This window comes from Oncorhynchus kisutch, linkage group LG6 (genome assembly GCF_002021735.2).
Source record: "Oncorhynchus kisutch isolate 150728-3 linkage group LG6, Okis_V2, whole genome shotgun sequence".
Classification (NCBI taxonomy): Eukaryota; Metazoa; Chordata; class Actinopteri; order Salmoniformes; family Salmonidae; genus Oncorhynchus; species Oncorhynchus kisutch.
In genome coordinates, this window is record NC_034179.2 from 34,266,551 (window position 1) to 34,280,289 (window position 13,739).

A 13,739-nucleotide genomic window follows, 5' to 3' on the forward strand; every position below is an offset into this window, starting at 1 on the left:
GAGACCCTGATTTCTATGGAGTCTACCTCCCTTGTCTCTGGTCCCTGATGCTAAAGTAGAACCTATGTTCTATCTGTGTGGGATGGGATCCGCTCCCACATCCATCCATGTGCAGGACAGAGATCAGTGGTAGTAAAAAGCGAACCCGCCAACCTCCTCCCTCACCCCTAGTGACCCCAACTGGCAGCCTCACTCTCCCAAAGTTAAATGACCTCTTTTCTCCTATAACTGCAGGAGGTTCAAGTTACAAGAAAAAAGGAACATTGTTCTAGAAACAGCCTTAATCTCTCGTTGTGCAACTCAGTCTCTCTTTTCTTTTTTTTCTCTCTCGCACTAGCTTCGGAGGAGGGAAAAATATAAAAACATTTTCAATGAATCACTTTGAGAGAGGGAGACAGCGACCAAGAGCGAGAGACAGAGATAGAAAGGAAAGGAGAGAAAATGAAAAAAGCTTTCAAAGAGATATGGCTCCAGCTACGACTCTTTTTTTGATGGATTGTCATTGGCAGGGCTGAGGGGACCCCGCCCCGGTCTCTGGTCCCATGTCAGCGCTAGCAATGGGTTCAGGCAGGGCACTCTGTGACACGGGGGAGTGACTGACCACTCACACACACCCTTCCATCCACTCAGACTGAGCATGACTCAGCATACCTACTGCTAACACTGTTAAGTGATAACAGCGGTAACACTACTACCAGAGCTACAGCGAGACCCTACACTGGCCCCCTCTCCCTCAGCCCCTCTTAGCCCCCCCTAAGCCGTCCCAGCCGCCGTGCACCCAGCGAACCCGCTCCCTGTCACTCTAAACGCTGCCTGAGGCACAGTACTATTACATTACTACTGCTGGACTACGGTATCATCTGCACTGTTGATATTCATCCCACTACTGTTGAAGAAAGACAGTCAGGGAGAGATGGAAGGATGACAAATCGGAGAAAATAAAAGATTGAAAAAAGAGAGAAGAAAAAGGGATTGAAAGGAAAGCACATTTGAAATGGAAAATTAATGAGAGAAAGAGAGAGAGTGAGAAAACAAAGAAAAGTAGAAAGAAAAGTGGAGAGAGAATAAAAGAAAACAGCGAGGGAAACACATTCTTCAGAGAAAGGCCCCTCCATGAGGGAGGCGGTGAATAGAGGGAGGTGGTAGAGTACAGTAGAGGACGAGGTACTTACGGCTGGGGTCCCCTCTCCCGTGCATCTTGGCCCTCTGGGCCTCCAAGTACTCCCTGAAGGGCTTCTGTAGAGAGGCGCCCAGCCCTGGGATAGCACTGCCACACAGCCAACAAATTGAGGGAAAAAGAGAGGGAGAGAGGGAGGGGAAAAAAGAGAGAGAGGGGAGGGGGCAGAGCACGTCACATCATTGTTACTCACCACCAGGCCAAGGGCAGCAACAAAGGGAGACATGCTGCACTGCCTCCTGTACAGTGTTGCTTCCCCCTCCCTCCCTGCTTCCCTCCTTCCACACAGAGTGTGCGCGCGAGAGAGAGACTGCGGTCTCAAACAGCTCATCCCCACAGACAGGAATTCAGAAAATACCCAAAAAATTAAACACTGAAAAGTACAGGATGTACTGAGAGCTACATATCCTACGCACTTTAGCTTGTTTTTTGTTTTTTTGTAAAGAGAGAAAAGAAAAGGGGAAAAAGTTGGCTTGTCCTCTAAATCCACAGACACACACACTGCGGCTCCGGCACCCACACATCCGTGAACCCGTTCAACTCCTCTGCACTGCTCCTCTCCTCTTGGCTGCAGCGAGCGAGTAGAAATGAATGACTTCTCAGAACTCTCACATTTATCACCGGCGGTTCCTGTAAGAACTGGTTTCAGCCAATTAATGAGGAAGTGAGTCGTGCCTGTGTCATCACTGGCTGAGAGAGGGGGAAGGCCCTGCCCTCTACCAGCCATAGGAGGAGAAGGCTCAGTAAGACAGCCCATATTAGGAAAACCCTTTACAAGATTCAGCCACCAACTACAAGCACACTGCCCCACCCACCCCCACCCCACCCCACCCCACCTCACACACACACAAAGAAGAAAGGAAGAGAGAGAGAGAGAGAGAGAGAGAGAGAGAGAGAGAGAGAGAGAGAGAGAGAGAGAGAGAGAGAGAGAGAGAGAGAGAGAGAGAGAGAGAGAGAGAGAGAGAGAGAGAGAGAGAGAGAGAGATAGTAAGAGAGAGTGAGAGATAAAGAGAGAGACAATGCTCTGGAACAGAGAATGGCCCATCCCTAGTCAGGAGTTAGTGATTAATCACTGAACAAATACATACTAAAGACCTTCACTTATACTCTTTGGTGGCAGAACACTGTCAATTATATCCCTTTACCACCATTGTTAAAAGCATTCCGACTCCTTCTGTAATGGCGGGGTGGGGGTGGTATGTTCCAAGACACAACTCAAAGCGCAAACCGTATGTTCACAAAAGGCAGGGCATGGTCATATACCAGGACTGATAACTTACTTTGTCTTTCAAACTACAGTAATTCCCTACATGCTGAACACACACACGTCCGTGTGTTCTCTCACATACACACACACGCTCACGCGCACACACACCTTCCCTCTAATTGTGTAAGAAAACAAGTTGTATCAGCTTCAGCGTTTGCATGAGTTTACAAAAGTTACGTTTCTTTTAATCATTAACCAAACACAGAGTTACCGATATCCTCATCAGGAATGGACATAAAAAAGGCTGCAAATCACAAAGAGAAGCCTAGAGATGGATCATGCTCAACTAACACAATAAAGAACACCCAAAATAAGATTCAAATAAGGATCTAAAGACCAACTGAGGAAGATGAGAGTGGATTAAAGTTTAGTCCCCTACCCCATTCATCCTTCAAATTCTTTAATCCCAAACACCTTTTACACACCTAGAAACCAAACTGCTTCCAAAATGCTAACTAGTACAACAATCCTAGTAATAACGTAACTCAAAGACAAACAAATACATTCCAAAATCAAATGAGATTCAATTTCCAACTGACTAAAAACTAACTGACAAGAACAAAGAGAGAAAGTCAGGGTTTGAGAAATAGCGGGCTCAATTCATGCCCTGTACGATGAGCAATAGTGAGTCATGAACCCGGCGCAAACACTCAACAAGTAGACAGAAACTCAAACCTAACAGTCATAAACATGCTTTTAATAACTTAGGGCTGTATCTGTGTGTCCTCATGTACATACATCTGCCTGTTTTGAGCTTTTGGAACTCTCTCAAACTTTCTAAAACTTTCTACAGACCAATGCTTTGTGAACCTTCTGGACTTAGATGTTTCTTCTAATCTTGCTTTGTTTTATATACCTGTGAGTATTTTAAAAACCTTATTTCGTGCTGTTATTTTGTAAGAAGCTCAGACAGTGATTGTAATGTATTTTTGTTGAAGAGGAATTTAAAAAGTTACATTAAAATCAAATCACATTTTATTGGTTGCATACACATATTTTGCAGATGTTATTGCGGGACGTATAGACATTATGGACAGTATGTGGATAGACAATTTAGTATATCTATCTGTAGTATACATAGTATAGAATAGTATATACAGCAATAGTTGAATAGGATGGCATTGACTAGAACACAGTATATACATATGAAATGAGTAAAACAGTATGTCAACATTGTTAAAGTGACCAGTGATTCAATGTATATGTACAGAGGGCAGCAGCCTCTAAGGTGCAGGGTTGAGGACCAGTGAGAATGTGAGTATGTAGAATCTGGAAAAAGTATGATTTCTGAAGGCATGCATTAAAATGCTTGTGATGTAAAACATTTTTTTTAAACAGTGATGACTGGTCATTGTTGTAGTAGATTTACTCTCTGTGAGTTTTTAAATGAAATGTTTTCTCTTCAATTCTTTTTGTCATCACGTCCTGAGTTTGGTGGCTTGTTAATCATAAGAGGGAGAGTGGGAGTAGCCGTATTTAGTTAAAATCCAAATAAAATAGTGTTATTCAGTCAACTTTAAATTCCTGCTATTTGCTCAACAGCTACTGAACAAACCTAGTAACCACCATGTTTGTTGAAATCATGTGGTTTACAATACAGTGTGGATCTAATAGTGTGAGTGGGTGGAGAAATATACATATATGTGATATTAATGACTAAAGAAAGAATTTAAAGCAAACAAGAAAAACCTAGACACTTTTAGAATTAACTAAACAATCAAATACAAAATCAAGATTTCCCTATTAAAGAGAAACATGGCTTTTATCTAGTTTCCGTAATAAGGATATTAAAGAGCAGTCATAATTGATGTTTATGGATTCTAGCTAAAATAATGTCAATGGTTTCAAAATAACATTTCTCCCTAAAATAACAACAAGCAAACATAATTATAGTCAACTGAACAAAAATGTATCACAAATGTAAATGATAGATTTGAATCAATTCTGTCAATTCTGATGAATAATTCATTCTAAATCTATTCTACATTGAATGCTGCATTCCATTTCTCACATTGAATGAGTTAAGTATATTTTCAGTGAACCATAATAAGGGAGTCAAAATAGAAATCAACTGATGCAATCCGACGGGAGAAAAAACATTGCAATGTCTCCGATGGGAGACAAAACAATTATAATTTGCAGGTAAAAAATATATCCATTTTGAATACCTAAAATACCATCACAATATTCAGTGATAATTTAAACGATTGAAACTTAAGCATTTGATATTCATAAAAAATGTAAAAATCTTCAATCTAATACTTTTTATATCAGACGGGTCATCATTCAGTGACTCACAGTATACCAGTGTCTAAATAAATACATCAAACAAAAATAATCCAACTGAAGATAGTTAAATAAAGGTTTAATAAAATAACCTATAGGCCTAAATTCATTATTAAGGCCAATCATATGGGATCAAAAGTTAAATACTTCTTTTAGACAAATAAATCAAGGTTGTTTTTATGAGAAAACCTAAGGTTAGATTTAATCAATATGCGACACTGAGAGCAAATATATGGTGCCATTGACCAGATAAGGTGGTATGTTTGGACTACAGAGCCCCCGCTAAAGCAGCTTTGTGGACAGAACGTGGGAGCAGACGCCAGCTAGGGCACAGGGTGGGACTTTATGACTTGTAATGTATCACTAACCTAAAATAACAGATCACTTTTGCAGCAAACAATGACTGGATACTTAAAAAAAAAAATGATATACAGCACATGTACTTTTGATCAGATATTTGTAATTACTCTCTTGTTAACGTTATGAAGTGATATAAACTGTGGGATGCATACCGTAGATACATGGAAGGGGTGCCTTTATCAATCAGGTGGTGCATCTTATTTCTCCTCACATTGTGAGCTCACTGCACTATCACAGGTCAGTGGTGGGAACTGAGGACTGACTCAGATACACAAGAGGTAGAGGTATCATCACACACACACTGGAACATACAAAAACACATTCACACACACACACACACACACTCTCTCTCCCAGGTTGCCTACTGACTCTACTCCCACACAATGAATCAATGAATGCTTGTTATGACTGAAAAAACCTCAACAACACAAAAAGCACTTCATATTCCAGACGCTGATGGTCAACCGGTCAAATCAACAGTGTTCTGTCTAATGATGGAGGAGACGAGAGGCTGTGACTGAAGCCCTGCCAGCAGACCTGGGGACTACTCCTACATGTCCACATGCTGACAAGTAAGGGGTAGGGCCTAGGCCCCGCTTAGATGAATGGAAATGATTAGCACATAATGCATCATGATATAGATGTCTGCCTGTATGAAACAAGTAGTGCCAAATCAGATAGCCGCTGTCAGTGTTTTGAGTGCCCAGTCTAGCTGAGAAAAAGATCTGTCTGCCTACTCACGGCTAAGTCACAACAAGGAGGGAAGCAGCTCATTGATAAATTGCCAGGGAGGTGTGAATTGCTCAAGTGCTGAACCGTGTTCTTAAGATCTCACAAGGATATAGATGGGGGGTTTTGGAGGGAAATCAGACTGGCTTCCTTCCTCAAACCACCACCACCACCACATCCTCCTCTTACATAGAGGACAAAACATGTAAGGGTTAATTTGTGACCATCATTAACATTCCGATTTGTTATGTGCTATTATTTCCTGCTGCCGTTACAGAGAGGAAGAAAAAAAAAAAAATCTCATTATTTTTTTTTTCATTTCCTTGAGACCAAATTCCACAGAACATGAGTCAGAGGTAACCTATGACCCCTGGCCTCTTCTGAAGCTGCCCTACACACACACACACACACACACACACACACACACACACAGATACACACACACACACACACACAGCTCAGGTTGCCACCTCTGAGGAGGGAGAGGGGCACACACACTTTCTCTCGCTCTCTTACACACAGAGATATGCACACAAAGACATGTTGTCTCTACCTTCTTGACCTTTGTGCTGTTGACTGTACCCAATAATATATGTACCATGTTTTGTGCTGCTACCATGTTGTTGTTATGTTGTGTTGCTACCATGCTATGTTGTTGTCTTAGGTATATCTTTTTGTAGTGTTGTCTCTCTTGTTGTGATGTGTGTTTTGTACTATATTTATATTGTATACATTTTTTTTTTAAATCCCAGCCCCCGTCCCTGCAGGAGACCTTTTGCCAGGCCGTCATTGTAAATAAGAATTTGTTCTTAACTGACTTGCCTAGTTAAATAAAGGTTCAATAAAAAAATGTATAAAAAATACACACAAGCACAAAATCTCTCACACTTTTTCACTCTCAAACAAGCACACATGAACACTAGTGGCGTGATCATACACAGCTATACACACACCTCCAACTCATAGGCAGGACATGACAGCTAGTTCAGGTAGCTAACCTCTGGCCAGATCCAACTAGTTACAACATACCAACAAAGAGCTTGTACAACATAAGACCATCAGAACCCAAGTTCACATCAAACATAACACTTATGCCGGTATAACCAGATAGGCCTACATCCAGAAACTCAGGCTTGGTGTTAATGGCATTGTGTCTGTCTGACCTGAGAAACTGAAACCTGCAAGTCTTTGTCACACCTCTGAATATCAATGATTAAACCATTCACATAAAAGGTGCCCATCTAATTTGACTTATGGGCCAATTAAAGTTTTTCAATGTAAAGTTTCAAATAACTTATTCAGACAGTTCATTTGTTTTGTTCACACTGTAATACAAATAGTAGAATTGCTGTTATGTGGTCAAATAAAATACCGTTAATGATAGTAGAAGTAATATGTTCGTTGAATTACAGTGAAAGATACAGTGGGAAAAAAACAGAGCGTGTGTGTAGGGAGTGTGTGTCCCTCTGATTCCATGTCTCACTCTGTCAGCCGGATCTGGTCCAGTTGAATCAGGCTCTTTCCCAATGACTTCATCACTGAGGCATGGAGCCCGCTCCTGGATGGAGATCCCCCTAGTACTACCCAGCCAGGGTGTTTATCACATCCCTGCCTGCTCCCCAGCCATCTGTGACACACACACACACACACACACACACACACACACACACACACACACACACACACACACACACACACACACACACACACACACACACACACACACACACTAATTCTCTCTCACACTCTCACAGACATACACTCAAACATGTTCACAAAAAGGAGGGAGCCTTAAACAAAGAAGAAAGAAGGGAGGGAGGGAAGAAGGGATGAGATAATTTCTTTTTTGGAAATGACTTATCAGCATGGGTCTGCCGGGAGGGACAGTCAGCTAAACACACTGCCTGCCCCCTGGGGGGCCCACTGCCGAGAAACAAAGAGCACCAATTATATATAGCACTCTGTTATTCCTGTCACCTGCCATGCATGTAGTCCTATAAAACAGTCCCCAACAATCCCCTGGGTCTTAGCCTGTGAGTGGCTGAGGAGGTGTGATGAGGTGAGAGGTCTGTCTCACTCAGTGACTGTGCTGCTGGCCTTTCCAGACGCAGGGTGTGGGGAGTGGAAGGGTTGACTGTGTCATAGGCGGATGGAGACAGCCAGGACTAGCCAGGCCAGGCTGCCCAACATAAGGTGTTGGGACCCAGGGGAGGCCAGGAGGAAGGGGGGAGAGCGGGAGGGGAGCAGTGGATCTGGGAGGAAGCTAGAACCAGAGTCCAGTCATTCTTCATCCTGTGGTGCCCGGCCTATCCCATTGATCGATGCCCACACTACTAACCTAGAGATCACCAATGCTTTATTTATTGTGGCAAACTCACCACACCATTTCAGTATCACTGTCAGCAAACCAATTATGTAAGTAACAAATCTATGACAGAACAATGCTGAATATGTGGGGCTTATACAGTATCCTGTGAATAATGGGTGACTGTACGTGCGGCTTCTATAATGTTCACCTTGTTGATTGTCTGCTTTGACAACACACAGGTCACCACATAGGTTACTATGGAGCTGGAGAAAACCACAGGCAGCAAGACAGTCTTCCGCTGTGAAATACTGTAAAGTATGTTCTACTTTAGGTTTCAAGATTAATGTCACATGCACAAGTACAGTGAAATGCCTTTCTTGCAGACTGCAACAATGCAGTAATCATTATAAATTAGTACATGCACAGTAATAATTTGGTATTAAACTGATTACTGCAGTAGGTAGATTATATAATGGGCATGTAAACACCTTACTATGGTTATTTTAATCGGTGGAAGGTCAAAATCGAAGTAAGCATACACCAATTAAAACACCTGTTTTTCTGACCAATCTTTAAAATGATTAGGACATGTAAACACCTTAAACGACATTCCAGTGGTGTACTTGATAAAAGGTCAATAAAATAAACACATTTGATCTGGACATGTGCAGCAGCCAAGCCTCCCTCTTTAGTGCGAGTGAAGTGAGTTCGGAACAACTGAATGTACGTGTCTTAGAAGTCGTTTTCACATACAACCTTTATGTTCCAACTCAGAATCAAATACGCTTCCCCAAAATGGACGCTGTGGTAGAACGTTTGTTTTGATTGGCGATTTTCAGAATTTATCAGAGCGGCATGAAGTAGCCTCATTTCATATGTGTCCATGTAAAAAGGATTATTAGGGAAATAACTCTTCTTGCAAAACATGTAAATGTTTTAATCAAATTATTATACTAATCTGACTATCCACAATTATCACATTATTGTGTGCATGTAACCATACTCAATGTAGCACTAAAAATAACACAAGGTAGAACAAAAACACACAATAAATAAAAATAAGAACACAAGAAAGTAAGAAGCTTTATACAGAGTCAGTTCCAATACCATTAACAATGTGCAGGGATACTGGAGTGATAGATGTAGATACATGTATGTGTACGGGTAAGGTGACTAGGCATCAGGATATATGATAAACAGAGTAGCAGCAGAGTAAATGATGATTGTGTATATGTGTGTGCATGTGTAGCCATTATGTTAGCTATTTATCAGTCTAATGGCTTGGGGATATAAACTATTATTGAGGCTGTCGGTGTCAGACTTGATACACCGGCACCACTTGCCATAAGGAAGCAGGGAGAGCAGTCTAATGGCTTGGGTGGCTGGAGTCTTTAACGATTTTCCAGCCTTTCCATTCACACCGCCTAATATCAAATCAAATTCTGGATGGCAGGGAGCTCGGCCCCAGTGAAGTACTGGGCTGTCCGCACCTCCCTCTGTAGGGCCATGCGATCGAGGTGCTGTTGCCATACCAAGCAGTGATGCAGTCAGTCAAGATGCTCTCAAAGGTGCAGATGTAGAACTTTTTGAGGATTTGAGGGACCCAACCTTTTCAACTGCAGCCCCATCGATGTGGATGGGGGTGTGTGCCCCCCCCCCTCCCTCCCCTGTAGTGCTTACATTACATCACTAAAAATAACACAATAACAAGTGACAACATTTTGTGCACAGTAATAGTTAGCTTCAGGTTTGAGGCTAGGGCTAGGTTGTGCATACACGTTGGGCAGGATGTGTGTCTGTCTAACATACAGATAGCCAGTGAAAGTGCTGTTTAAGACCTACTTCCTCCTAACGCCACAACAATACAGTTTTAGCTATTTTCACTACAAAATAGCTTTTTTTTATTGCTAGTACAAGTGCTTTACAACCACTGTTATTACCTCAGGCGAAAAGGTATTTATGGTCAATCAAACAAAACCAGAAAACATTGAAAAACAGTGACTACATTTAGATTCTCAATATAAATAAACAAAACATAAAACATTTAAAACCATTAGTTGATGACTAATGGGAAAAATGACTAAACATGCAAAGAATGATCAATAATTACTAAATAACATGCAAGTACAATCAAGTAACAGATTCTTCCATTCATTTGTCAAAAAAATAAGAAAAATCTAATCTAATCAAATTGAACACCGATGTCTGCCTCAAGGTGTTAAATATGTATAAGAGAGCCAATAGTTGTTATTTAGTCTAGGCGCTTTGTATGGGGAAATTACCCGTTGGGAAGAACAGGTAGTAAATGTAAAACAGTTTTACGGTACGTTTTTATAAATAACCCCTATTTACACACAACCCCCTACTAAAACACATCCTTTGACTCATTAGCTTGGCTGCCATTGTTCTGAATGGGCATTTTTACAATTGCTTTGTTTGTGTTAATGTTGAATGAGTGGCCTTAGTTGGAGCTGTGCCCTGCCCTGCTTCGTGTTCTTATAAACGGACAGGCAGAGCCGTAAAAGCAGGCCTGTGACTCAGGACTCAGGAGGATCAGAGTTGGACTGGACTGTTCTTTGATGACTGGTCTTCAAGCTCTGGGGAGAAGTGCTGAAGTCAGCATCATACAGACTTGAGCATCATAACAGACCACAGTCTGATGCTACATTATACAAAACTCTCATGATGCTGACTAAGATCAGACAGGAATTGTGCTGTTATATCAAGGCATACAACATAATTGTTGTTTGTGGCTGAATTCATCAGCAAGGCTAAAATCATCACAGAATAAAACAAACTGATTCATAAATAGATGAGTAGCTCCACAGCTTGAACATGAACATATGAAGCCAAGTTTTGATGGCCGGGTGGGTTGTCTAGGCCTAGCAGGGAACAGGAGACGAAAACAAATGAATCAGGGATGAATATAGCAGGAAGTAGCATGTCGTGCGAAGAGATCACACCAAACCGAAGGGCCCGACACACGACACCGGACCCAGAGTATTAATCTGACCCCCTACTTCACCCCCATCTCCCCCACTCTTATTCATCTGTACCATAAAATAAACACAGAGAACAGAACCCTATGTACTAGTGGCCCTTCAGAGGCCCTCAATGTGCTACACAGTGCTTTCAGAAAGTATCCCCATCTCTTGACTTTTAGCACATTTTGCTGTGTTACAGCCTGAATTTAAAATGTTAGACTGAATTTAAAAAAGAAGCTTATTATGCATGATGGTTGAACCAAAAGATTACATGTAACAAAATTGTTATGAAATTGGAAACTATTAAATGTGAAATTAAATTCAACAATAATGTATGTTGATGCTAATATTATGTACAATATCTAATTATGTTTCCATATGATAACAATAGCCTAATATATGTAATATGCTGACACTATTGTTTTTTATTAACAGTTTCACTTAATCAACCTAATAATTATGTACACACCCCTCACTATTGTCATTGTCACTATTGCTTCTCTACATGGTGTTTTACCCGGTGTTTTACCCATTAAATTATTGGGAGTTTTATATATAGAGAGAGAGAGAGAGAGAGAGAGAGAGAGAGAGTGTGTGTGTTTGACTCTCTTTATTTAATTTTATAGCATGCAGTTCATTCGCCATTAGTTTTCTCTGGATGTGTGCCAGCTCATGCTAAAAATAAATGTAAAAAAGCAGACATTGAATATCCATTTGACCATGGTGAAGTTATTAATTACACGTTGGATGGTGTATCAATACACCCATTCACTAGAAAAATACAGGCGTCCTTCCTAACTCCGTTGCCGGAGAGAATGAAGCAAATCCAATACAACATTATGGAGTACCACTCTCCATATTTTCAAGCATAGCGGTGGCTGCATAATGTTATGGGTTGCTTGTAATCATTAAGGACTGGGGAGTTTTTCAGGATAAAAAATGAATGGAATGGAGCTAAGCACAAACCTGGTTCAGTCTGCTTTCCACCAGACACTGGGAGACCTAAACCATAAGGACAAACACACTGGAGTTGCTTACCAGGATGACATTCCGAGTGGCCTAGTTAAAATTTTTAAATTAAACTGGCTTAAAAATTTATGGCAATACTTAAAAATGGCTTTCTAGAAATGCTCAACAACCAACTTAACAGAGCTTGAAGAATTGTCAGGTCTGCAAGGCTCTTAGAGACTTCCCCAGAAAGGCTCACCTCTGTAATCACCGCGAAAGGTGATTCTAACATGTATTGACTCATGGATGTGAATACTTATGTAAATGAGATATTTCTGTATCTAATTAACAATAAATGTGCAAGGATTTAAAAATAAAACAATCTCACTTATTAGGGGGTATTGTGCTCAGATGGGTGAGAAGAAATATATATATTTAATACATTTTCAATTGTAACAACAACATTTGGAGTAAGTCAAGGGGTTTGAAAACTTTCTTAAGACACTGTACGTATCACCTGTACCATATTTCCTACTGACCTCTAGCCATGTCGCTCTCACAATAGAGGTTTTCTAGCCGCGAAGATCTTTGCAGGTTAAACACAAATTAAATAAATAAAAAATATCACCTAATAACTTCCACTTAATAAGTCATATTATTTTCGGAGGTCCGATTGAGAGAAATCTGTCATTTGAGGAGAGCCAAGACACGTAATCATAATGAGAGGAGATGAGAAAACGGGCTCCCCGCTATGACTTGCATTAAACTTAACGACGCCGTTATAAAAACCGTCACCGCCAATCTGGCCTGCCATCCCTCACTCCTTCTCTCATGTCCTCCTAAATGAGGGATCTGCCTGTGTTTCTCCTAGAGAGAGCTGGCCTGTCCGGCCATTGGCTTGATCAATGCCATCTTTGTGAGGGCTTTCTTAGGTGACCCGTCCTTCCCAGCCTTCATTCTCAGTAGCCAGTGACTAACAACTAACAACGTAAGGGGGAAAATCCTGTGGTCTGCCCTGTCGGCCCTCCCCCCACCACCCAGCCCTATCCAAAACCCTCAAACAACCCCCACCCTCCCTGCAGAATGCATTAATAGGAAGAATTTGCTCATATTTCTTAAAGAGGCTCTGGATATTTATAGGACCAGTGAGGTGCATTCCGTGATGTAATCTATTAACCCTGGAATAAACAAGAAAGGGGTTCCACTCAAAGCCATTCATTTAACTCATCACCTAGGCCTAAAATGCACCTTCATTTGGAACAATTACTTAGTATCTGGTCAAATTCTGATTGAATTACTGAGGAAATGTGGATAATTCTCTGTCAGATCTTTATAACTGGTCAGTTACTGATACCAACACAATTAGCCCAGGCACATCTTTCTCTCTCTGGAACCTCCGAGCACTCCCTCTGGGCAGGGCTCACAGGGCTAAGCCTACTGTGTATTGTTAGTTGGCAGGAAAGGCCATCTGCATGGGCATTGTGCTGATAATGTGCTCCACACTGAGCGATGGACTCACATGGAAATGAGTGCTTTCTCATGGAGAGGACCCCTGTTCCCCCTTCTCCATCACGCTGACATTCACAGGGAGACCCCAGTCAGCCTGGATTTTCACCACAGCACCCCCAGCATATCAATGGACCTCTCACCAGTAGTCCCCTCCATTGACACCCAATCTGA

General features: G+C 41.4%; 1 long non-coding RNA gene across 2 annotated transcripts in view; it reads right to left on the minus strand.

Annotated features, from left to right (window-relative positions):
• Positions 1-2,151: 2,151 nt before the first annotated feature.
• LOC109891808 (uncharacterized) overlaps positions 2,152-13,739 on the minus strand; it is a 62,968-nt gene continuing 51,380 nt past the window's right edge. The window contains exon 4 of one of the 2 annotated variants that reach the window (XR_004210290.1): positions 2,152-7,609. This is a non-coding gene — a long non-coding RNA (uncharacterized LOC109891808). The other variant, XR_004210289.1, reaches the window with a different exon arrangement.